We start from the raw sequence: 24,808 nt of genomic DNA on the forward strand, positions 1-24,808 counted from the left end.
GTTTCAAATTTGGTATTTGAAATTCAAAATGGATACTACACCCTAAGATAGAAAATTGTCCGTGCAAGTCCACGTCTTCATATAGCCCCCATATAACGGTACCTCCCTATATTCGGTATTTTGATGATTTTAGCGACACTATTCACCGGAATTGTTTTAAAATTGGTATTTGAAGTTCGTTATGGGAACTACAGTCTGTGACAGAAAATTGTCTGTGCGGGTCCAGGTCTTCGTATAGCCCCCATATAACGGTACCTCCCTATATTCGGTATTTTGATGATTTTAGCGACACTATTCACCGGAATTGTTTTAAAATTGGTATTTGAAGTTCGTTATGGGAACTACAGTCTGTGACAGAAAATTGTCTGTGCGGGTCCAGGTCTTCGTATAGCCCCCATATAACGGTACCTCCCTATATTCGGTATTTTGATGATTTTAGCTACATTATCCACCGTTTATTTCAAGTTTCGAATTTGAATATGGTAATGGCTTATGACAAACAATGCCTATGTATGTCCACGTCGTATAGACCCCAAAATAACGGCTATATTCGGTATTTTTAAAATTTTAACAGAATTTTTTAAGGATTTTATTTTTTGAAAATTTCCAAATTCGTTGCAAGTGGTGGAGGGTATTAAAAGTTCGGCCCGGCCGAACTTACTGCTTTTTAACTTGTTACTTGTTAATATAGATATTACATAGGAGCACTCCCCTGCAGCTCCGCCTTATAAACGATTCGAATATTTTATATATTTGATCCTAAAATTGTAAGTAAATGGTGGATATTTGTATATTCAACTTACCTCTTTCCAAAATGTATCCTTTTGCCATTGATCAGAAAAAAAATACGATTTCTCTTCCTTTTATTTTTGTTTTCGAAATTTCAGGCCAAGAATGATAATTTCCACAGTTGTTCTTGTTTAATTTCGCTGTAAATAAAAAAAAAAACAAAAAAAAAAAACTCACTGTGAGAATTGAAACCGGAACAAAAATAATCATATCGACTTATTTATAAACAAAAAAAATTAAAAAAAAAAAAAAAAAAAAAACAGCAACAAAAATAACTTAAAGACGGGTGGGTATTTTTGAAACGAAAAAAAAAACAAAAATAACAATAACTGAAGAACCAGAAAAAAACGCGCCAAAATAATCTTAAGCAATCAAAACTGCAGGCAGGTCGTTTCAGGGTATCCCCTTCCCTCCCCCTCCCCCCTCAACCACATATCACCTTCACAAATGAAAAACATTCCATTCATATTTTGCATTTCAAATGAAATCAATGGAAATATTAATTTGAAATAATTTCAATAATCGACTGCTAATGACAATCGGTTTTGAATGCTCGAGTCTTTGATGGCTGATGGCTGGTGGGATGAATGACCAACTAACCATCTCCCCACAGCGTTACAGTTCTTATTTGTTGTAAACAACAAAAACAACAACAACAAGAAATTTAAAATTGATATTTATTTTGAGGGAGAATTCTGTTGCATAATTTATTTTACTGTTGTTGTTGTGGTTTTGCCCATTTTGTTTTTGTTTCGCGATGGTTGTTATTTTTAATTTTGCATTATCTTGTTGTTGTTACTTTTTTTTCTTTGGGTTGCCAAAAATAGCCTTTTGCTTGAGCGTTAAGCATGCCTCGAAGTAATTATCCGAATGTGTTTGTCGTTATCATCGTCATCATCGGAATCAGCATCACCCTCTTCCCATGGTGATAATTTGAATTATTTGTTGTTGTGTAAAAGAAATTTAAAAAAGGAACAACAAAAACAATTTTCAGAAATGTTAATAACCGACAGCTTTTTGCATAGCCTTAAATGCTACCTTCTAGAGGGGTTCCATAGATACAGGAGCTAATGAGAGCTTTTAGTACACACAGAGCACCTCTAAAGCTCTTCGAGGTAGAAGATCCTCAATCGATTTTTTAAGCGTCTTTAATTCGTGTAGGACTCTGTGGCAGGCTTAAGCAAAAATATAATTTTCTGTAGGTCTTCTGCAGACAAAAGAACACGTAAATGTATTCGAAAGATTCGAAAACTTAGGTTATCCATAAACCCAAAATAGGGTCTTATAAAGTTAGAAAAAAATTCTTCTAAAGATGTCCTACAGATAAAATACCTTCTCGCCATAGGAGGCGTATTTTAGTCAGCCATAAACAAAAGATAGAAAAAAACCTCCTAGAGGTGTTCTGCCGATAGAAGACAATTTTGTTAAAATATTTTAAATATTTTTAATAAGTCCAAAACTCTTGAAAAAACGTTTTTAAAAAAATCCACCCTTGCCGAATGTCTTAATATAAATATTTTAAAAAAGCCCACGCTTATTAGAAGATTTTAAAAATATTTATAAAAAAAAATCCAAAAATCTTGAAAATATATTTTTAAATTTTTTAAACAATTCTAGGCTTATTAATGGTCTTGGAAAACATTTTTTCTAAAATCCACACTTATTAAAGAGGTTATCCATAAGCACAAGAAGATGGTCTTCTAAAGATAGAAAAAATTCTTCTAAAGAGGTCTTACAGATAAAAGACCTTCTGCAGGCTCGCCATAGGAGGCGTGTTTAAGTCACCCATAAACAAAAGAAGAAAGTCTACTATGGATAGAAAAAAAAAACCTACAGATAGAAGACCTTCTGCAGGTTCACCATAGTCGGAAGACTTTCAAGAAGCATTCCAAAAAAATAGATTTAAGAAATCCAAGCTTGAAATTATTTTAAAAATACACGGAAAAGTTTTCAAAAAGTGCCTACTGCTAACAATTTTGTTAAAAATATTTTTGAAATATTTTAAATATTTTTAATATGTCCACGCTAGGCAAAACTCTTGAAAAAAAAACGTTTTTAAAAAATCCACCCTTACCGAATGTCTTAATATAAATATTTAAAAAAAACACGCTTATTAGAGGATTTTAAATATATTTTAAAAAAATCCAAAAATCTTCAAAATCTTGAAAATATATCTTTAAAATAATCACGTTTATTAGAGGATTTTAAAAATATTTATAAAAAAATCCAAAAATCTTGAAAATTTATTTTTAAAAAATCCATGCTTATTAGAGTTTTTTAAAAATATTTTTAAAAAATCCAAAAATCTTGAAAATATATTTTTAAATTTTTAAAAAAAAATCTAGGCTTATTAATGATCTTGGAAAACATTTTTTCTAAAATCCACACTTATTAAAAATTTAGCTTTTTTTAAATCCATGCTTATAAAAATTATTGAAAAAATATTTTTCAAAAATCCATGCTTATTAAAGGTCTTGAAAAAGTATTTTTCAAAAAACCATGCTTATGGAAGGTCTTGAAAAAATATTTTAAAAAGGTCCACGCTTAACGGAAGTCTTTTGAAAAAAATATTTTTAAACAAATCCACGCTTATCAAAAGTCTTCAAAAATATTTTTTTAAAACCCACGCTTGCCGAAAATCTTTTGAAAAAATCTTTTTTCAAACCTCACCTTTGCCGAAAGTCTCTTGAAAATTTTTTTTTTTAAATTCCACGCTCTCCGAAAGTCTTGAAAAATATTTTTAAAAAATCCACGCACTCCAAAAGTCTGAAAATATTTTTTTTAAAAATTCCAAAATATTTTTAAAAAATCCAAGCTTAAATTATTTTTTTCAAAAAATCCACGCTCTCCGAAAGTCTTGAAAAATATCCACGATTTTCGAAAGTCTTAATTTTTTTTAAAGCCACGCTTATCATAGGTCTTCAAAAATATTTTTTTAAAAATCCTTGCTTATCATAGGTCTTCAAAAATATTTTTTTAAAAAATCCCCGCTCTCCGAAATTCTCGAATAATATTTTTTTAAAAAATCCACGCACTCCAAACGTCTGAAAATATTTTTTTAAAAAATCCACGATTTTCGAAAGTCTTATTTTTTTTTAAATCCACGCTTATCTTAGGTCTTCAAAAATATATTTTTTAAAAAATCCACGCTCTCCAAAAGTCTGAAAATATTTTTTTAAAAATTCCACGCTCTCCAAAGTCTTGAAAAAATATTTTAAAAAATTCACCCTTATAAAAGGTCTTCAACAATATTTTTTTTTAAAAATCCGCGCTCTCCAAAAGTCTTGAAAAAATATTTTTAAATAATCCATGCTTATTAATGGTCTTAAAAAATATTTTTAAGAACTCCACGTCTTCCAAAAGTCTTGAAAATTATTTCTAAAAATCGACACTTCAAATATTTGCAGAAGACCCTCAAGGACACTCCTATAGACAGAAGACCTCAGAAACCCCATTAGAGTAATTATGCAGATCGAATACATTTTCCAGGTCTTCTGAGAATAAAATGTCCTTTTGAGCTTTTCTAGCTTTTCTTTTCTGTCCTTTTGAGCTTTTCTAAAGACAGACCTTCAAAGTTAGATGAACTTTTCTGGGTATTTTATTAATAAAAAAATGCCTTGAAATCTTCGGTAGACATCAGAGAAGACCACCTTAGGGTTCTTTGTGAAAAGAAGGCCTCCTATTGGTCTTCCATAAACAGACGCTTTTTAAGGCTCCTCTATAAATGTAATCATAAAGCCTTCTTGACATTCTTCAGATACGAAACCCTGACATTCTCTAGTTTGAAAACCTTATGGAGGTCTCCAAAAAATAGATAAATTGATTTTGCAGATGTAATATATTCTCTTTCACAAATAACAGAACCTCTGCAGGTATTCTTCGGACAGAAGATATTTTAGAGACAAGAGATAGAAAACATTCTAGAGGGCTTCCATAGACAGAGCCATACCAAAACTCCCTAAATTCGATTTCCTTTTTTTTTTTTGAAAATTGCCAAATTTGTTGCGAATGCTGTAGGGCATTTAATGTTCGGCCCGTCTTATGGCTTTTTTACTTGTTTTTAATATATTGAAGGAGGGTATGGAGGTAAATGGAGGGTATGAAAATAAGTTAACATCCACGATTATTGCTACTAAAATTTAAAATATATATTCCCATTATTGTATGGAGTTTCGCAAAATCAAAATAAGAACCACCCTTCAAACGGTCCGACCGATCTGTTGATGGAAATATTGAGATTCATCAAGTCTGAATAGAATCGAGTGTAAATTTCGCGTTTTATGAGTTTCATGGATATTGCAGATGTTGACTGTTTTGTGGGGAGGTACCAGAAGGAGTGGACCGATATTACCCATCTTTGAACTCGATCTAAGTTTGATAATAATATTACGATATAACCAGTTTGGATCAAATCGGATGCTCTCGACGAGCCAGACAAACGGAAGGACCTCGCTACATCGACTCCAAATGTCCTGAAACGAATTTGGTCCAGAGAGACCTAGGCTTTAAAACCGTTATTTCAATGAGGCACATTTTGGCCGTTTAAAAATGTATGGAAATTCGAAAAAATTGTTAATTATAAATTAATAACATCCATAATTATTTCTCCCTAAAAAAGGTCCTCGATTTTAATTACTAAAAAATATTTTTGGTTTTTGTTATTGTTAAAGATTTTTAAATCCATGCTTATAAAAATTATTGAAAAAATATTTTACAAAAATCCATGCTTATTAAAGATTTTGCTTTTTTAAATCCAAAATATTTTTAAACAAATCCACCCTTATCAAAGGTCTTCAAAAATATTTTTAAACAAATCCACCCTTATCGAAGGTCTTCAAAAATTTTTTTTTAAAACCTACGTTTGCCGAACGTATTTTAAAAAAATATTTTTTTAAAACCCACGTTTGCCGAAAGGCTTTTGAAAAAATATTTTTTTAAAACCCACGTTTGCCGAAAGACTTTTGAAAAAATATTTTTTTTAAAAACCTACGTTTGCCGAAAGTCTTATCAAAGGTCTTGAAAAATATTTTTCAAAAATCCATGCTTATTAAAGTTTTGTAAAATATTGTTAAGAAATCCACGCTTTCCGAAAGTCTTGGAAAATTTATTTTGTACAAAATCCACGCTCTCCAAAAGTCTTGAAGAACATTTTTTTTAAATCCACGTCTTGAAAAAATATTTTTAAAAAATCCACGATTTTCGAAAGTCTTGAAAAATATTTTTAAAAAATCCACGCTCTCCGAAAGTATTGAAAAATATTTTTTTTTTAAATCCACGTCTTGAAAAATATTTTTAAAAAATCCACGATTTTCGAAAGTCTTAAATTTTTTTTTATAAAATCCACGCCTTGAAAAATATTTTTAAAAAATCCACGCTCTCCAAAAGTCTTGAAGAACATTTTTTTTTAAATCCACGTCTTGATAAAATATTTTTAAAAAATCCACGATTTTCGAAAGTCTTGAAAAATATTTTTAAAAAATCCACGCTCTCCGAAAGTCTTGAAAAATATATTTTTTTTAAATCCACGTCTTGAAAAATATTTTTAAAAAATCCACGATTTTCGAAAGTCCTAATTTTTTTTTTTTTTATAAAATCCACGCTCTCTAAAAGTCTGAAAATATTTTTTAAAAAATTCCACGCTCTCCAAAAGTCTTGAAAAAAATTTTTTTAAATCAACGCTCTCCAAAAGTCTTGAAAAATATTTTGAAAAAATCCACGATTTTCGAAAGTTGAAAGATTCTATCTGTTAATTGTAAATAATATTTGTTTAGAAAATCTAAGATTTTACAGATATTAGAAAAAAATATTTCAAAATGTTTCATAAAATATTTATTTTTTAAATTTTGGATTTTTGTATTTTTTATTTTTTATTTTTTTTGGGTTCATTTCATTTTCAAACTATAAGTGACGCGCCATCTCTCAGACGTGAGATGTGACATGCATGACATGCCAGCCATGCAGGCAGTTCGAGTACATGATGTTGGAGCTTGTTCCATTCACTGGCAAAAAAAACGCACACACACACACACCAACAACACCAAACATCACTGCAATGGCTCAAGAGGTGGGCCAAAGGCTAGGGTTGAGGGGTCGGTGGGGGTCCATGGTGTCTTGATTCTATGTTTCGTTTCGTCGTATCTTTGTTACGTTTGCCATTTATTTTCGGTAAAATTTTGTACACATTTCAATTTTCGGTGTTTTTTTTCGTTTTATTATTTTTTATTTTGCATTACACATTCGTAGTTGTCGAATCTATTCGTGTGTGTGTGTGCGAGTTTGTATTTTGTTTGTTTCGCGATTGTGTTGTGCTGGCTCGCTGGCTGGCTGTCTCACTGGCTGGCTGACTGCCTGCTGATATATATTTTTATTTATACCGGCAAAAGTCCAACAACAAATGCTAAACATCAGTTGAGAATTTGCGAAGCGTTTTTTAGAACAACAACGAAAAATTATTTGTTGGTGTATTGCAATTTTTTTTCGATTTTATTTTTACTTGATTTTTTTTTGTGTCGTTTTTGGATTCGTTTCGTATTCGGCACGGCATGGCGTGTGTCTGGTTGATACCAACAGATATAGATTTTTAAAATAAAATATATGGTATAGGTCTTCAGCTGTACGTAGTAGTAGAGAGATTCTGTGTGTGTGTGTATCGCCGAGTGTGTGTGTGTTTGGATTTGTATATTTTTACTATATTCATTTATTTGTATAACGATTTGTTTTGATTACGATATCGTGGAGACGTTTGCAATTTTTTTTTTTTCATTATATTTTTCTTGTTTCCAATTTTTATTATTTTTTATTTTTGTTTATTCATCGGTTTTCGCAATGCCTTGGGTTTGACGGGCCCTCAGCAGAGAGTTTCATATTTTTTTCTTTATTTTGTATATTTTTTTATTTTTTTCAAATAAAATAACACAGTAGCTCTATAGCAATTTTGTTGGTTATTTTTCTCCAGTCCAACACTAATTCACTCACAGCAACAGCAACAACAATACCACCGCAAACAAAGTAAACAAAAATACCTCAGGAAAATAAAACGATATACAAAAATAAAAATCATTCAAAATACCCACAGAAAAAAAAACATAACCAAGAAAAGCAAAAAAAAAAACAAAATTATGTCTAACTACCGCACGAGTTAATATCGTCGTAGAACATACGTCGTTGTTGTTCGTACGCCAAAAACTAAAAAAAGAAGTGTATCTCAATCTAAAAAGTTCACAACAAACACTAAACTACATCAACTAAGTTTGCAGAGGCGCACACACACGCACACACACATACACGCTTAACCACACACAACAACAAAAACGAGCAACAACGAAATAGCCGATTTCGTGTAAACGAGCCCCAAAGATGATGATTTTTTGGGCTCCCATTGCACACACCAACAAAATGGGAGGGGGAGAGCGAGAGCGAGAGATAGAGCAAAGAGCGAGAACCAAACACTCATGCAATACGGGATTTACTTCTCTTCCATCAACTCTTTGTTGTTTTGAGGATGAGAGCACCCAAAGCGCCCCACAAACACAAGGTAGTGTGGTTAATGGACAAGTGCATGGCAAATAGTATTTAATACTCACCATTGGCAGTGGTCCCTAAGCTGGAGCCATTACCATTAAAGAGTAACAAGAAAAAATTGAGTTACAAATTAGAATTGTTTTGAATGTGAATGGCGAAGCAGAAGCAAAAAGAAAAGAGTCGCACAGTAACACATCAGTGATGTCAACTTTTAAAGATGTTTTTAATGACATTTCACAGGCAAAAGCGAGGATATTTAGAAAGTGAGATAAAAGTGGTATTTTAGGGAATATTTTTATACCCTTCACCGTTCTATGGATGATATATTAATTTTGTCATTCCTTTTGTAACTCCTCGAAATATACATTTTAGACCCCACAAAGTATATATATTCTTGATCAGCAGAAAATTCTATGTCGATTTAGTGATGTCCGTCCGTCTGTGGAAATCACTCTACCTTCCGAACAAAATGAAGTAGGTTGATAAAATTTTACTCAAATGTGTATTATGTCTGCAGAACTTTTGGTATTGAAAATTGGCCATGTAGATCCACGTCTTCGTATAGCCCCCATATAACGGTACCGCCCGATATTCGGTATTTTGATGATTTTAGCGACATTATTCACTGGAATTATTTCAAAATTGGTATTTGAAGTTCGAAATGGATACTACAGCCTATGACAGAAAATTGTCTGTGCAGGTCCAAGTCTTCGTATAGCCCCCATATAAGGAACCTCCCGATATTCGGTATTTTGATGATTTTAGCGACATTATTTACCGGAATTGTTTCAATTTTGGTATTTGAAGTTCGTAATGAATACTACATCCTAAGACAGAAAATGACCCATGTAGGTCCACGTCTTCGTATAGCCCCCATATAACGGTACCTCCCGAAATTGGGTTTTCAATTAAGTGGTAGTTTTCGGATTTTTTTTTTTTTTTTTTGTGAAAATTTTCAAGATACTTCCAAATAGTGGAGGGTATGAAAAGTTTGGCCCGGCCGAAATTAACTTCTTTTTATTTGTTAAACCCTCATTCTTATGAGGCTCATAATATGGAAAATTAACATCCAATTCCATTAAGACTTGGCAAATCTCTACATTTCTATCAGCACAAGATTTGTTACAAAGATGGTAGATATCGATCCATTCCTTCTGGCACCTCCACCGCAAAGGGTCAACATTTTATCAATATTGTGAATAACCAAAGTGATCATTAAATGGGAAATATGCATCCGATTCATTCTAAGCTTCACACACCCCAATATTTCCACTAACACAATATCTGGAGTGAAGATTTGATATATCTGTCCATTTCCGACACCAAAACGATCACAAAATTCGAAATATTCCATTTCGAAACTTGGAATGATCGACTTTTTTTAAATTTTGCACATCTCAATATTTTTATCAATAGCAGATTATGTGGAATACTTCGGTCCACTTTTGAATATTTTCCAAAAAAATTATCACATATCTCATTTAAAGCATAGAAAGTAGTCGGTATGGGCCAAATCTGGCACCTTGTAATATTTATATCAGACATAGGTCGGATACGAAACGGAAAATATTTGCCAACTCTTTCAGAACCTCTCCCACAAAGGGTTAAAAGCATCTGTCGGCAAGCCGATGACTTAAGTCCGGAAAACTTTTTAGAATAGTCCGCATAGAATGGAAATAATCCATTACTGATATTTTGATGGTCCTAGTCACATTTTCAAATTAAATGTCTCAAATTAAGATATCAAATTAAAATTTGATATTTTGGGTTGGCTGACAAATAAATTTATTATTTATTTGTATGTCGTTCATATATCGGTACCCAAAAATTTCAGAGATTTCGAAGGCAATTTACTTGTCTATAATTTAAGCTTAAGCCCTTTATCATGTATAGAAGGTTCGGAGCTTGGTTTTGGCATGCTACTTATTGATTTAATTATTTATTATTTTTTATTTTAATTATGTATTTTATTTAATTTTGTTTTTATAAAAATATTTCTGGGAATCTAAGAATTGTTTAATTCTATTATTATTATTATTGTTATTGTTTATTATTATTATTATTATTTTTAATATTATTATTATTATAATTATTATTATTATTATTATTATTATTATTATTATTATTATTATTATTATTATTATTATTATTATTATTATTATTATTATTATTATTATTATTATTATTATTATTATAATTATTATTATTATTATTATTATTATTATTATTATTATTATTATTATTATTATTATTATTATTACCATTTTAGTAACATTATTTTATTACCATTAATTTCATTTATATATTTTTTTACTTTATTTTTTGGTAAAAATGTCACTGGGAATCTAATTATTCTATTTTTATTATTATTATTATAATCATTTTATTAAATTTTTTTTATTGCCATTAATTTCATACAGTTTTTGAGTTTCACTATTTCTTACCTCGATTTTACCTATTCCCTAATAGAGAGTTTGATTTGGAACAGTTTAAATAACTATTTACGTTTTAAGCGTTTAAATCGTCAATAGTAATATTTTGTAATTCATATTAGCATCACTGCCTATTAAACTCTCGCAGTATCCCCCCAAATCTCATTTGGCTCTTCCATTAATAAAAACTCTCTTTTGAACAACTACTACATATGCATTTATTAATACCCCAATTATGGCGCTCTATTTTGCTCCATTTTTCTCTCCCTCTCTACCATTTCCTAATCTCAGAGAAATTGCAAAAAAATCTAAACACTTGTACTCTCTTCCCTAAAAGTTCTCTGCGAAAATAAATCCCCCTCTTTGGATCAGAGCTGTACTCTCATACTCCCACCACAAAAACAATAACAAAAAACGCCATTACTAATCCAGGCAACGAACAACAACTACTCTATTGAGCATCAAATATACTTTGAACTTGCAGTCTCTGTTACTTTGGCGGATTCTACCACCCACCGCTCTAAACAAAAAGAAGCAAATGCATTTGTTATTATTCGGTGTTCGTTCATTCGTTTGCTCTAACCTCCCAAACATCTGTTAGAATCATTTCAAACAAAACGAAAAAGTATCTATTCTCCAAATGAATTCGAATCCGAGTTAAATTCAGTTGCAACAACGACTCGTTGGCATTGTTGTTGTTGTAATGCCTAATGTTATGCGGATATGAGTGCCAAAAAAAGCCCAAGTATTTGCAATGGGTTCATTGAGTTGCAGCAGGTTGGGTGAAATTTTTATTTTTTTTTTTTTTGTATTGAGGGAGGTATTGCGCCCATTTATGTGTAGATACAAAAATTTATATCTTTTTGGTGGTCATTTACTGTAACCTTAAATCTAGAGAACCTGGCACTCAGAGAGTGAGTAAAAGAGATTAGTGGATGGGTTGCAAAAAAAAAAAAAAAGAATGGTAATACAAAAGCCGAAAAAAATCTAAAGTACTTTTCGGTCGATAGACGAATAAATGATGATGGATGGATGGGTGGTTGAATCGCTGAATGTTGTATCTGGGAAAAAATGTGAAGAGATAAATCTAAGCTGAAGAATTTAATATTGAAAAATGATGAGAGTATTTGGAAAGTTTTTTTTTAAATTATAAAAATATAGAAATTTAACAGTTAATTAAAAAAAATTAAGAAATACCTAAAAAAAATATTTTAAAATATTTGTTAAAACACAGGGTGACATAAAAAACTATAACAAAGTCAAACGCCATAATTTTTACATTTTCTTAAGTTTATTTAATGAAAGGAAAAAATGCCAGAAATAACATCAAATTTTGGAATAAGTTTAAATTTGTTCGAGTTGGTCACCTTTGGCACGAATTATGGCCTTCAAACGGCCAATGAGACCGTCACACGCTGCCCAAATGTTGCTCTGCCGCACTTTGGACCGTTCCCAACGAAGCGCTTGCTTGAGGTGATCAACAATTTGGTGTTTTTTAGTGCCAACCTTGCTTTGCAAAATACTCCAGACACAATAGTCCAACGGATTGGTATCCGGAGATTTTGGTGGTCATTGTGCTCTGGAAATGAAGCGAGGAACCTCATTTTATAACCGTTCTTGGGTGGCGCTGGCTGAGTGCGATGGTGCTTAGTCCTGTTGGAATGCCCAAGGTCTCCGGCCAAAATGTTTGCGCGCCCAAGGCTGTAATACACCCTCCGGAATATTTTCGCGATAATATTTGACATTTATTCTGATGCCACGATCGATTAATACGAGCGAAGAGCGACCATCAGCTGTTATGGCCAGCTGACCTCTTTGGGAAGTATACACGATTATTTTGTTTGTTTACAAACTGTTGGACAACGAATTTTTTCTCATCGGACAAAAAATTTGTAGACCCTACAAATTTTATATATTCTGGATCACCGTAAAATTCTAAGACGATCTAGCGATGTCCGTCCGTCTGTATGTTTTAGTCACGCTATCTTTCGAACGAATTGAGATAGAAGACTATAATTTTCCATACAGGGTGAGATGAAAAAACTGCAACCAACTTCAGAATGCTATTACAAAGCTGATATACCCTCCATAGAATGTTAGAGGGTATACAAATATATTTAAAAATCCTCTTTGACAGCTTTTTGGGAAAATGTTCCACTTTTGTGGAAAAAATATTTAAAAAATCCATTCTAACGATTTCGACTTAAAAATGTTTTTTTGTTTTTAAATCCACGTAGATATTTTTTGTGGAAAATACCATGATTTTTTTTTAAATCCAAGCTTGTTTTTTTTTTCCTAAAAAATATTTTTGTAAAACCCACGTTGCAACCTTCTTGACTATTTTTTTTTTGTTTTGAGAAATATTCACGTTGAAGTTTTTTGTTTTAAATAGAAGTTGATGACTTTTCGAGAAAATATTCTTTAAACAAGTAAAAAAGTTCCGGTCGGTTTTGCCGACATATGTATACCCTCAGCCAATGTTCGATTATTTTAAAATCTTTTGACTTCTGGTTTGATTGATCAAATGTTTAAACCTTTATGCAGTGGGTTCCGAAGGAATTGGCCAATATTGGCCATTTCATGTCGGACCAAAATAAATATGATATAAATATTGCGACGTTCTAGGCTTGGACTGTGTTGTGTTAATGGAAATTTTTGGAATGTACGAATAGAATCGGATGTATATTTCGCTTTTTATGAGTTTCATGGATTTTCAAAATTTTGAAAAAAAAAAAAAAAAAAAAAAATATATATATATATATATATATATATATATATATATATATATATATATATATATATATATTTTTTTTTTTTTTTTTTTTTAAATTTTGAAAATCCATGAAACTCATAAAAAGCGAAATATACATCCGATTCTATTCATGACTTGGTACATCCCAAAAATTTCTATTAACACAACACAGTCCAAATTTAGCACGTCGCAATATTTATATCATATTGGTTTAGGTCCGACATGAAATGTATATATATATATATATTTTATTTTTTTTTTTTTGAAATGTTGACCTTTTATGGGGGAGGTAACAGAAGGAGTGGACCGATTTTGCTCATCTTAACACCAGACCTTGGGTTAATATAAAACTTGAGATGTGTGAAATTTTAAGACAATCGTGCTCTTACATCAAATTTTATAAGAGTTGTAGTTATTCAACATTTTGACCCTTTGTGGGGGAGGTGCTTCATGGAGTGGACCGATGTTGTCCATTTTCACACCTGACCTAGCACTGATGCAAATATTAGGATTTGCTAAGTTGGAACAAAAGCGGATTATCCTTTTCTCTTTCTGTGCAAAAAATATTTTTTTTGAAAATTTCGGCTTTTTGTGGGGTAGGTACCAGAGGGAGTGAACCGATATTGTCCATCTTAACACCAGACCTTGGATTAATATAAATATTGGGATATGTGAAATTTGAAGACAAGCGGACTCTTACATCACATTTTATGAGAGTTGTAATTATTCAAAAATTTGACCATTTGTGGGGGAGGTACATTTTCACACCTAACCTAGCACGGATGCAAATATTAGTATATGCAAAGTTGGAGCAAAATCGAATTATTCTTCCTCTTTCGGTGCAGAAAATATATTTTTTTGAAAATTTCGACATTTTGTGGGGGAGGTACTAGAAGGAGTGGACCGATATTGCCCATCTCCGAACTCGATCTAAGTTTGACAAAATATTACGATGTGTCAAGTTTGGACCAATTGGATACTCCCTTCGAGAGTTATCGTACGCACCAGCCAGACAGACAGACGGACGGACGGACATCGCTAGATCGACTCCAAATGTTCTGAAACGAATTTGGTCCAAAGAGACCTAGGGTCTAAAACCGTTATTTCATATCAATTCATTCGTATCAAATGATATATACCCTCTGCAGCCCATATGGCTGAGGGTATAAAAATTCCTGTTACGAATTACCTATTTTTGAATATCTGTATGTGCATAACTTTTATCTACATACTCACACAGGATATGCGAGTTCTTTTATTATTTACTAACATTTTGTTTCCCCAAAAATAAAATCCTTTTCGTCTAGTCGATGTCTGTGAAAGTTGGGCTTTATAGATATTGGGTCTTGTGTTTTTTTTTTTTTTTTTGCTTTCGGGGGGAAACTAAAAATGAAAACTTTTTGCGCCAACAACAAACTCGTGGTAACGCTTAAAAGTATACCATACAATACAAGGAACCGCAAAAAAGTATACTACGAAATACAAAGTCTCTTCCTTCCTGTTGTTTTCCTGGCAGACAAGTGGGTGAAAAAACATTAAATATAAATCAGAATTGGAAATATTTTTAGGTTAGGTATGGATCCTTTGAATTCGATATAAATATTATTGGCATTTTCTAAAAAAAAAGTATTTTTAAAAATAGAAATTTTAAAATAAACGAAACAAATTAAAAAGTATCAGTCGGTTTTGCCGACAAATGTATACCCTTAGCCTTTTGTGAGGGAGATATAGACAAGAAGGAGTGGACCGATACATCCCTTCTACACAGCAGATCTTGTGTTTGTAGAAATAATGGGATGTGTGAAGAGAATCTGATGTTATTTCAGATTTTATAATTTTTTTTGGTTATTCAAAACTTTGACCCTTTGTGGGGGAGCTACCAGAAGAAATGTTCCGTTCTCTATATCTAACATCTATATCTAACAGATCTTATGTTGATGGAAATATTGAGATGTCTGAATGGATTCGGATCTGAATTTCGCGTTTTATGAGCTCCATGAATATTCAAAATGTTAACCCTTTGTGGGGGAGGTACCAAAAGGTGTCGACCTTCATAACAGACCTTGGGTTAATAAAAATATTGTTACGTGTGCAATTTGAAGACAATCTGACTCCTGCATTACATTTTATAGGAGTTATCAAGGGGGAGGTAGTTAATGCAGTGGACCGATATTGTCAATTTTCGCACCTGATCTAGCAGCGGATTATCTCTATATTTCTATGCAGTAAAATATATATTTTTTTTTTGAAAATTTTGACCTTTTGTGGGGGAGGTACCAGAAAGAGTGGACCGATATTGCCCATATCCGAACTCGATATAAATTTGATAAAAACAATACGATGTAGCAAGTTTGGACAAATCGGAAACTCCCTTCGAGTGTTATTGTGCACAACAGCCAGAAAGACAGACGGACGGACGGACATCGCTAGATCGACTCTGAATGTCCCGAAACGGATTTTGTTCAAGAAGACCTAGGGTTTAAAACCGATATTTCGAAGAGGCATGTTTTGGCATATTTTTGAGGACATTTTTTATTCATTAAAAAACACTGTTCAAAAAAGATGTGGAAAAAATTAAAACAAGTAAAATAGTCGAGAGTTCGGCCGGGTCGAATTTTGAATACCCTGAACCATTTGGAACGAATTTGGCAATTTTCAAAAAAAAAAAAAAAAAAAATTAAATAAATAAATAAAATAAAATTCATTAAAAATTTTGTTAAAATCTTAAAAATACTTTGTCATATGCCATTGCAATATTAAAAAAAAAAAACAAGTAAAAAAACATTAAGTTCGGCCTGCCAAACTTTTAATATCCTCCACCTTGGGGTAAAGGAAACATTAGAAGAAATGTGGCAAAAACCATTAAAATGCCGAATATCGGGAGGTACCGTTATATGGGGGCTATACCAAAACGTGGACCTATAAATACAATGTCTCGCCAGACGAACTAGGACCTATTACGATCTACGACTACCAATTTTCAGATAAATTCGTGAAAAAATGTGTCAAAAATCATCAAAATACCGAATATTGGGAGGTACCGTTATATGGGGACTATACCAAAACGTGGGCCTATACATACAATGTTTCGCCACACGAAGTTGGACCCATTATGACCCACAAATACCAATTTTTAGACTAATCAGTGAAAAAATGTGGCAAAAACCATAAAAATACCGAATATCGGGAGGTACTGTTGTATGGGGGCTATACCAAATCATGAACCCATACATGCAATGTTTCGCCACCGGCGCTGGAACCCATTATGACCAACAAATACCAATTTTCAGACAAATCAGTGAAAAAAGGTTGCAAAAATCAACAAATTACCGAATATCGGGAGGTACCATTATATGGGAGCTATACCAAATCATGGACCCATACATGCAATGTTTCGCCACCTGAACTGGAATCCATTATGACCCGCAAATACCAATTTTTATACAAATCCGTTAAAAAATATGGCAAAAACCATCAAAATACCGAATATCGGGAGGTACCTTTATATGGGGGCTATACCACAACGTGGACCTATACATGCAATGTTTTGTCACACGCTCAGGAACCCGTTATGACCTACAAATACCAATTTCCAGACAAATCCGTGAAAAAATGTGGCATAAATCATCAAAATACCGAATATCGGGAGGTACCCTTATATGGGGGCTATACCACAACGTGGACCTATACATGCAATGTTTTGCCACACGTACAGGGACCCGTTATGACCTACGAATACCAATTTTCAAACAAATCCGTGAAAAAATGTGGCATAAATCATCAAAATACCGAATATCGGGAGGTACCGTTATATGGGGACTAAACCAGAACGTGGACCGATATATCTCATTTTCAATACCAACTATACTAGACACAATACAAATTGCTCTGCTAAATTTTGGCGCTCTACGTCAAATAATGGAGGCTGTATCGTGATTTCAACAGACCCTCCTTTCCAAGGTGGAGGGTATAACAAGTAAAAAAGCTGTAAGTTCGGCCGGGCCGAACTTTTAATACCCTCCACCATTTGGTATAAATTTGGCAATTTTCAAAAAAAAATCTGTTAAAATCTTAAAAATTCCGAATGGCTATACGACGACGTGGACCTGCATAGTCAACTTTCGTCATAAGTTATTACAATATTTAAATGCGAAACTTGAAGAAAAATCTGTTTAAAATATAGCTAAAATCATCAAAATACCGAATATCGGGAAGTACCGTTATATGGGGGCTATACGAAGACGTGGACCTACATGACCCATTTACGAACTTAACCTGCCTACTGGAAAAATATACATGTGTGCAAAATTTTAGCCCTCTATCTCAATTCGTTCGAAAGATAGCGTGATTACAACAGACAGACAGACGGACAGACAGACAGACAGACAGACAGACACACAGACAGACAGACGGACATGGCTAAATCGTCTTAGAATTTTACGCTGATCAAGAATATATATACTTTGTTGGGTCTGACATGAGTATTTCGAGGAGTTACAAACGGAATGACAAAATTAATATACCCTCCATAGTATGGTGGAGGGTATAAAAATATGGCGAATAAGATAGCTAAAATCCGAATAATACCGAATATAGGCAGGTACGATTTTATGGGGGCTATACGGGAGGTGAACCTGCACACACAATTTTCTGTCTTGGGCTGTAGTATATCAAAGAATAGTTTGAAAATTGTTTTGCTCTGACAATCCGAAAATTTAAAGATATTTCGATGCTATAATAAAGTGGGCTTAAAATATATGTATAAAGTTTTCGGAGTCTCAAGCCTTTGCTGTGCTCAAGATATGGGGATTTTTCGTGATTAATTCAAGCTTAAGAACTGGTCAAACATGACTCACTGTTACCGAATTTAGAGGCAAATGAATTCCCAAAATTGTTCTGCTTTCCAATTTTTGCTCTTCGAAATTTGGTTTTCACTTTCATGGAAAATTTTCTTCTGGAAAAGAGTAGAAAATAAAGGTAAGCATTTTATTTTCCCCAGAAAGAGAACAAAAACCAGTCCTCTGGAAAAATAAAATTAAATTCCATAGCAGCTGGTGTTGAACTGCAACCACCCATGGATCTAAAAAATGTCAAATCCAAAGAACAAAAGTAGACAACAAAAACATTATTCCAAAACAAACATCATTACTCGGGCAGTTTTGTTTGTTTGTCTTGGCCACGTTTTCGCTGGATTTTTTTAGGTTTTTTTTTGGCTACCACTTCTATTTCAAGTACCAGCTGGATATACAGAATAACTGACCAGAGAGCTATGGCATGTCTTTGGTTCATGGAAAAAATCGTTGTTGTTTATATTTTTATTTTTGTTGTTGAATTTACCGGCCAAATGTTGGAAGCAAAAAAAAAAAAAAAAAAAAAAAAAACCAACAGGGGACACAATTCACGTTTTCTGCGTTGTCTGGCCAATGTCGACGTCTGCGACGTAGCGCCTACTAAGAAACAACATTCAAATCGTTTTGTGAGTTGTTTTTTTGTTTTTCTCTCCTTTTTTCTCTTTGGGAACATTCTTGTGTGTGTGTGTGTGTTTGTGCCCTTTTGGTGCTCCTTGTGGTCTACTGAGCCATTCAAGCAAAGGATTCCTAGTTTCAATAGATTTTTTTTTTTTTTTTTTTTGAAGCGAAAGCGGTAGGAAGCAAATGCAGTTTTGTAAATTATTGTTTTGTGATTACTTCTGTTTTGGAGGGTAATATTTTTCCACAGCTAAACTTTTAGTTTTGTTTATTAACCATTGGGGTTTTTTCTTGTTTTTGTTGTGATCCTTTGTTGTTTTGCATGTCTGCTGCAGCAAATTTCACTTCTCCTTTGCCAGAATCCGTTTCGTTTGGCCATATTGAAGTTTAAGTGGAACACTTTTTGCATATTTGGGTTAAGGTCCAAGGCAAAAAAAAAAAAAGGACGTTACAAAGAGTCACTTACAAGAAAGGATAACACTTTAAGTGCCACGAAATGTATTTTCTTTTTAGTTAAAGAAACATTTTTTTTGAATTTAAGGGAATACATTTTAGAATGACCAACAGATATCGAAACGTGGATCTTTTTCAAAAAAACCAACCAAAACGATTTTTTTAAATTCTTTCTCATTGTATTTTTTTAAAAGTATTTGTTTAAATATATATATATATATATATATATATATATAAATAAAAAACAAAAAAAAAAAAAAATATATATATATATATATATATGTATATATATATATATATATATATATATATATATATATATATATATATATATATATATATATATATATATATATATATATATATATATATATATATATATATATATATATATATATATATATATATATATATATATATATATATATATATATATATATATATATATATATATATATATATATATATATATATATATCCTGGGTTTTTTCCAACAAGGATTTTTTGCAAATTTTTTTCAAAGTATCAAATTTTGGTTTTTATTTAAATTTATTTTCATTTTTTTTCAAATTTTTTTCCAAATTTTTTCAAAGTATCAAGTTTTAGTTTTTATTTAAATTTATTTTTCAATTTTTTTTTTCAAAGTTTTTTCCAATTTTTTTTAAAGTATCAAATTTTGGTTTTTATTTATTTATCTTTATTTTCATATGACAAAAAAAAAACGGATTTGGAACTTTTAAACACTATTTGAAAGGATCAACAGTGTATTTGTTTTTTTTTTTTTTTTCTCAAAGGACCGATTTTCATTTTTTTCCAATATTCTTTTTAAGGATCAAACATGAGTTTTTGTAATATTTTTTTCAAAAGGACAAAACGTAAATTTTTCGAAGAACTATACATGGATTTTTTTTAAATAATTACTGAGGGACTAATGAGGATTTTTAAAAAAAATTGACATATGAATTTTTTAAATATGTTTTGAATATTTTTTCCAGGAATCAAAAATTGATTAATTAATATTTTTAAAGGAACAAGGAATTTGAATTAAAAAAAAAAAAAAAAAAAAAATGCGAAAGACCCAAAATTTTGTCTTTTTTTTTTGGATATTTTTTGAAATATCAATCTATGATATTTGAAACAGTTTTATAGAACCTGGGTTTTTTTTAACAAGGATTTTTTGCAAATTTTTTTCAAAGTATCAAATTTTGGTTTTTATTTAAATTTATTTTCAATTTTTTTCCAAATTTTTTTCAAAGTATCAAATTTTGGTTTTTATTTATTTATCTTTATTTTCATATGACAAAAAAAAAACGGATTTGGAACTTTCAAACACTATTTGAAAGGATTAACAGTGTATTTGTTCTTTTTCAAAGGACCGATTTTCAATATTTTTCAATATTCTTTTTAAGGATCAAACATGATTTTTTGTAATATTTTTTCAAAAGGACAAAACGTAAATTTTTTGAAGAACTATACATGGATTTTTTTAAATAATTACCGAGGGACTATTAAGGATTTTTCAAAAAATTGAAATATGAATTTTTTTACATATTTTTTTAATATTTTTTCCAGGAATCAAAAATAGATTTATTAATATTTTTAAAGGAACAAGGAAGTGGAATTAAATTTTTTTTTTTTTTGGATAATCTAGGGAGAAGTATTAGAATTTTTTGTAGACAACCATTGATTACAAAACTATTTTCCAGAAAGGACCAACATTAACTCTAAAAAAATCAATCGATTGACAGAGTCACTTAACAAGGACAGCAACATCAGCAGAAATGGTTCAAAAAGTGAAGAAGCGACTTGATTGAAACCAGCGTCACAGTGACCGAAAAGTAGCTCGTGAGCCGAGCATATCGCAATATCCCATTCGAAAAATATTGCAAAATGAGCTCGGGTCAAAGCCATTGAAATTCCAAAAAGTGCAGGAACTTACACCGCATATGAAAAAAAATTACTCAAAAGAGCTACACAGTTGCTTCGCTTGGCCGAAAGTGTTGAACTGCTGAACTTGCATTTTCTCCGATGAGAAAACATTCGTTGTCCAGCAGATTGTAAACAAACAAAATTATTGTGTTTTCTTGCCAAAGAAGCCAGCTGAAAATGTGCACCTTTGGTTGGCCACCAGAACTCAAGCGCCGGCCATGGTGATGGTGTGGGCCGCCATAACAGCCGATAGTAGCTCTCCGCCCGTATTAACCGACCGTGGCATCAGAATAAATACCGAATATTATCGCGAAAATATTCTGGAGGGTGTATTAAAGCCTTGGTCAAGCAAAAACGATTTGGCCGCAGACCTGGGAAATTCTAACAGGACTCAGCACCATCGCACTCAGCACGCGCCACCCAAGAATGGTTACAAAATGAGGTTCCTCGCTTCATTTCCAGTGGCCAACAAAATCTCCATTGGACTATTGTGTCTGGAGTATTTTGGAAAGCAAGGTCGCCACTAAAAAATAACAGTGTCGATTACCTCTAGCAAGCGTTTCGCCGGGAATGGGCCATAATACCGCAGAGCAACAATCGGACAGCGTGTGACGGTTTCATTGGCCGTTTGAAGGCCATAATTCGGGCCAAAGGTGACCAATTCGAACAAATCTAAACTTATTCTAAAATTTGATGCTATTTCCGACATTTTTTGCTTTCATTCAGTAAAATTAGCAAAAAAATGTAAAAATTATGGCTTTTGGCTTTGTTACAGTGTTTTTTATCTCACCCTGTATATGTGAAAAATATTCTCAAGAATACTTTGAAGCCTTAACTTAGTTTGAAAGCGTGGATTTTGAAAAAAACAATTTCAATGCATTGCCTAAAAAAATGAATTTTGAAGATTTTTGTAGAGCCTTACTTTTGTTAATTTTACAAAAATTTCAATGGATTGACATAGTCATTAAACAAGAATTTTCAAATTTGTTATATCTTAAAAATATCTAACTAAAAAATATGGAAAAAATTTAAATTTTTTTTAATATTTCCCGAGCACTTACTGAACTATTCAGCCTGCATTTTGTTATGAAATTTTCTTTATACCTTACCCTCTCTGAAAAATAATTAATTTGTTTCCTTTTAATATTTCCTTTAAAGGTAACGAAAAAAAAATAAATTTGGGTTAATAATTTTTCCGGATCAAATTTTTTAAGGATCAAACATGAATTTTTATATATATATTTTTTTTAAAGGGCCAAACATGGATATTTTATATAATTTCTGAGGAACCATTGAGGGGTTTTCAACAATTTAAAATGTGTTTTTTTTAACATGTGTGCAATGGACTAACAGTGGATTTTTTTAGAGTCGCAAATATGGATTTTTTAAATATGTTTTTAGCCAACAAAACAAGCATTTCTTCTCTAAAGGAAAAAGTGTTATTCAAATATTTTTTTGAAAAGACTGAACACGGATTTTTTAAAATATTTTTTTAATAACCACACGTGAACTTATCAATACATTTTTTTAAAGGATCAAAAGTAGATTTTATAAATATTTTTCAAGGGCCAAAAATATGTGGGCTTGGACGTTAAAAAAATAGATTCCAGAGGATGCCACATGTTTCATAAATGTAGAAAGGAGAGGAGAATCGTTTAATATTTTTTGTAGACAAACGTGAATTACAAAAACAATTTTGAAAAAAATCACAGTAATTAAAAATTTAAATAAACTGACAAGATCTCCAAAAAAGGAATTTCAATTTTTTTTAATATAATTCAAAAATTTAGATCTTAAAAAGATACCTGAATAAAAAAAACTCAAATTTTTGTCAATAATTTTTTAATATTTCTCAAAGTACTTCCCGAGCCACTTGAATTGGATTTTAGAAGATTTTATCAAAGCACTAACTGAGCTATTCAGCCTTCATTTTATTAAGGAATTTTCTTTATACTTTACCCGCTCTGAAACCACAATTAATATATTTCCTTATAATATTTTCTTTAAAATAAATAAAATTCAATTTTATATTTATTTTCAAAAAATGTTTTTTTTTTATTAATGCAAACCATTAGAATATTTTATTTTTATTTTATTTTTCATTCACAGTTAAGAAAAGGGGGGGGGGGGGGGTAAGAACAATAGAGAATATAAAACTATTTTATTCCCCCATATGTTGGCAATTGTAGTTGAGAGGATAAGGGTACTCTGCTCAGAACGAGAACACATATGTGTGTTGACAGTAAATGTTGAAATTACTGTCCTAAATTTGGCACCCTATACACGGCACGGGAAATTTTTTCTCAGAGAAATATGTCAATATGTCGAAAAAAAAATATATATATTTTCCTCCGTCCAGGGGCTCAATTCTTGTCCTTATGAATTTTTCCAAATACGTATTGAGCTCCATCCACGTGGAATTTGTAGGAATTATTCCAAATATGTCCTAGCATCTATAAAGTGAATTTTCTAAGAATATTTCTCAGGATATACCGAAATCTTTTAAACAACTTTTCAACAAATATATCCTGAAAATATATCCTGGTTTTTATCAAGTTTTTGTTTTTTTTTTTCAAAATTTTTCCAAATATGTCTTGTCCTTCAAATAGAGGGCTTTGGAGATACTTATAAATATGGAATGTATTTGTAATCAATGGGGTTTTTTTAATTTTTTCCAAAGATATCCTTTTTCAAGAAGATTTTCGACCTCTGGCATGCCGGTTGATTCCTTGTACTTCGCTAAATCCCAATTTTTAATGCCATCTCCTTAGTTCAAGTTGAAAGTGAAAATTATCGCATGATTTTTTTTTTGATTTTTCCAAATTTGTCTTGACTTCCAAAAACAGGTCAATAACTTATTTTGAAATATTTTTTAAAATATTGGATTCTTTATAAACATATTCAGGGCTGTCATAGAAACCAATTTTGTCACTATTGGTTTTAAAAACGACAAGAAAAAATGATTTGGTGTCATGAAAATCAATATTATCGGTTTTATTTTCGAATTAGAATTTTATCGGTTTTGGTTGTCATAGAAGCCAATGTTATTGGTTTCGTTATTGGAAATAAACCAAGTTGCTTAGAGCTGTCACTTTTCATTTTTTAAACAATTTTTAAAGGACTAGAAACTTGGATTTTTTAAAGGACATTTAAGGACAATAAACGTGGATTTTTTAAAGAATTTTGAAAGGACTATAGACGTGGATTTTTTAAAGAATTTTTAAAGGACTATAGACGTGGATTTTTTAAAGAATTTTTAAAGGACTATAGACGTGGATTTTTTAAAGAATTTTTAAAGGACTATAGACGTGGATTTTTTAAAGAATTTTTAAAGGACTATAGACGTGGATTTTTTAAAGAATTTTTAAAGGACTATAGACGTGGATTTTTTAAAGAATTTTTAAAGGACTATAGACGTGGATTTTTTAAAGAATTTTTAAAGGACTATAGACGTGGATTTTTTA

At 31.4% G+C, this 24,808-nt stretch overlaps 1 protein-coding gene across 4 annotated transcripts in view; it reads right to left on the minus strand.

Moving 5' to 3' along the window:
* Positions 1–24,808, minus strand: part of LOC101896562 (endothelial zinc finger protein induced by tumor necrosis factor alpha) — a 126,058-nt gene that overhangs the window by 44,507 nt on the left and 56,743 nt on the right. For all 4 annotated transcript variants that reach the window (XM_059129438.1, XM_059129437.1, XM_059129436.1 and 1 more), the window contains exon 3: positions 804–929. The gene's annotated coding sequence lies outside the window, so the exon portion shown is untranslated. The remainder of the gene's footprint in view (positions 1–803; positions 930–24,808) is intronic.

This window comes from Musca domestica, unplaced genomic scaffold, assembly GCF_030504385.1.
Source record: "Musca domestica strain aabys unplaced genomic scaffold, Musca_domestica.polishedcontigs.V.1.1 61, whole genome shotgun sequence".
NCBI lineage: Eukaryota > Metazoa > Arthropoda > Insecta > Diptera > Muscidae > Musca > Musca domestica.